The 2,944-nt window shown below is 45.5% G+C and overlaps 1 pseudogene; it reads right to left on the reverse strand.

The window, feature by feature from the left end:
- Positions 1-1,050: 1,050 nt before the first annotated feature.
- Positions 1,051-1,628, reverse strand: LOC102912372 (large ribosomal subunit protein eL29 pseudogene; annotated as a pseudogene).
- Between the last annotated feature and the right edge of the window lie 1,316 nt (positions 1,629-2,944).

A 2,944-nucleotide genomic window follows, 5' to 3' on the forward strand; every position in this document is an offset into this window, starting at 1 on the left:
AACCAATCAGGTGTTTTAGGCAGGCAAAGTAACACAGCTTCACAGTTAAGCAAATGCAACATAAAAGAATACAATACATCTTTGCATTATTAAACAAATTTTCCTCAGCATAAAATGAATGTAACACATCTTCAACTAATCGTCTACAACATTGCTGTGCCTGGTTTTCCATGTGCCCTGATCTAGATTAGTATATCATGGTGATGAATTTATTATTCAAAATAGGCAAGATATGGAGCCAGGGTAGAGGTCAATTGGTGGATGGGTGGATACAGAAAAATGTGGCACATATACATAGTGGAATTTTATTCAGTTGGTTTTGGTGGCATACACCTGTAATTTTAACACTTGGAGTCTAAAGCAGGAGGATCAGGAGTTTGAGCCCATGAGCTCACTATAAAGTGAGACCCTGCCCACACATACCATGTTTAAATATTGAGGTATGATACATAGTATATACTCTATAAATATTAGATATTACTGTTTTATGCTACTTCCATGTTTTTAATGTTAGGTGGAATATAAATAATCAGAGTGTATGTACAGAATAGAAAATTTACACTCAATTATAACACACCTGTGTCAAACCTTTCTGGGAGCAACTGGAAGTGCCATTTCTGTCAAGATGTTTGAGTCTGATGCCACCTCCCACATTCAGGAAGCTCTTCCTAATCTGATCCCGTCTATCAGCAGAATGTCATGATTAAGTGAGTCACCTCTGGAGTCAATTACTAGGGTTCACATTACAGCACTTCAACTTCCAAGTTCTAATCTTTGAACAGTTTTGTATTTTCTTCCTGCTTCTGATTCCTGGTCTATAAAACAGGGGCAAAACTTGGACCTGCCACCTAGGCCTGCCCAGCATGATTCTTAGCAGGAGACAAAATATGTAAGCAAGGTCATTCTTTTTTTTTCTTTCTTTTTTTTTTTTAACAGATCTTGCCTCAAGCTTATTTGTAAAAAACAACACAGGGCCCTGATTATCTGCAAACAATGTGTAGGTGTGTCGCCACTCGGTCTTTCTTCACATTGGCAGATGGAAAACCTTTTTTATGGGGTCTTCACAGGGGCCTGGGCACCTTTGGGAGCCTGAGCTGGAGTTGAAGCCTGGGCCTGAGCTGGAGCTGAGGCCTCTGCCTTGATTTGAACCTTGGGCTTTGGTTGGCAGAGCCTATGACCCCTGACCGTGTAGCTTCTAATCTGCTTCCCAAGCTTGGGGTGAGCAATGAAATCAAGATGGCTGAGTTTGCAGCTGGGGCACTTTGGCTTCTTGGGCTTGCCCACCTTGGTCTTCACGGGGCGGGGGGGTGGGGGTGGGGGGTGCGGGGCGGGAGGTGCGGGGCTTTGATGGCCTCTGCACGCGCACTCATTGCCTTCACGCTGTTTGCCTGCATCTTCTTCAGGCCTTTTTGTGTGTGTGTGTGTGTGTGTGTGTGTGTGTGTGTGTGCTTCTTGGGCAAGCGCATGTACCTCAGGAACTTGGGGTCGCCCCCCTTAAGAGATCTGTATCTTTGTGACCAAGGTTTCGTGAGGCCATTTCTGTGCCATTTTCGGGATTGGTTGTGTGTGGTGTGGTTCTTGGGCTTGGCCACGTCAGAACGGTCACCGGCTGCTCTAAGGTCAGCCATTTTTACTAGCCTGTCTTGCCAGTGCACCTGCTGTAGGTAGAGGTAGAGAACCGGTGTCACACTGGAGCCAGACCACAGTGGCTCTGTTCAGGGCTGATTGTGTGCATGTCTGCAGGTCTGCACATAGGGGGACCTCACCATGCCGCTGTCCGCCTGGGAGTGCTTGCACCACAGAGTTGGCAAACAGTATCCGTCAGATGCTCTCGCCTCTCCCTACCCACAGCCAGTTCAACTTTCACCAGTGCACTGCTGGGTACAGGAGCGTGCACTAAGCCACTATGTCTGCCTTCCCATAGTTCCACTGAGAAGTGAGAGGGGGGTTCTGGACAGTTCTAAGCCCAACCAACCAGTAGCATACAGGGAGAGAAAGATCTTCCTTTCTTGGCTCTGTAACTACTGTGACAAAGAACATATTAGATAAAATATCCACTCTTATATGGAATCATTCATTCATTCATTCATTCATTCATTCATTCATTCATTCATTCATTCATTTATTTATTCATTCAGATAGCCCAGACTGGCCTTGAGCTCATAATCCTTCTGCTTCAGCTTCCTTGGTGTTGGAATTTCAGGTATGCAGACAGTGCTTTTATCAGTCCCATCACTTGCCTGTCTGTCTATCTATCTATCTATCTATCTATCTATCTATCTATCTATCTATCTATCTATCTATCTATCAGCTAGCTACCATCTATCTTATCTATCTATTATCTATCTATCTATCTATCTATCTATCTATCTATCTATCTATCTATCTATCCATCTATCTATCTATCAGCTAGCTACCATCTATCTTATCTATCATCTCCAAGGTCTTTTAATGCAGCCCAGACTGTCCTCAAGCTGTCAGTCCTCCTGCTTCTGCCTCCAGAATGTTGGGATCACAAGTGTGAGTCACTGTATTAAGCTTTATCTCTCCTGCTTAAAGAAAATCACATTTATTTAGTGTGTGTGCACATATATGTGCACACACATGCATGTGCCATGTAGAGGTCAGAGGACAGTTTGAAGGAGTCAGTTCCCTTCTTCCACTATGGGTCCTGGAAGTTGGATTCAGATCATTGGGCTTGCGGCAGTTGAAGGGTTTACAACACGCCCCCCACGGTCCCATTTACCAGGCGGACACTTCCGCCTAGCAAGTTCTGGCCAAGGCATCTCGCGTGACCAGAATCCGTGACGCCACATGGCTACGTAAGCACGCAACGTGACCATGTGATCTACGCACACCCGTGGAGTAGTGACGTGACCTGGCCACGCCCCCAGCCGGTTTTAAAGTGGAGCGCCATGCTTCCCAGTCCTTCTTCTCCACGCAC

This window comes from Peromyscus maniculatus, chromosome 4 (genome assembly GCF_049852395.1).
Source record: "Peromyscus maniculatus bairdii isolate BWxNUB_F1_BW_parent chromosome 4, HU_Pman_BW_mat_3.1, whole genome shotgun sequence".
Taxonomy (NCBI): domain Eukaryota; kingdom Metazoa; phylum Chordata; class Mammalia; order Rodentia; family Cricetidae; genus Peromyscus; species Peromyscus maniculatus.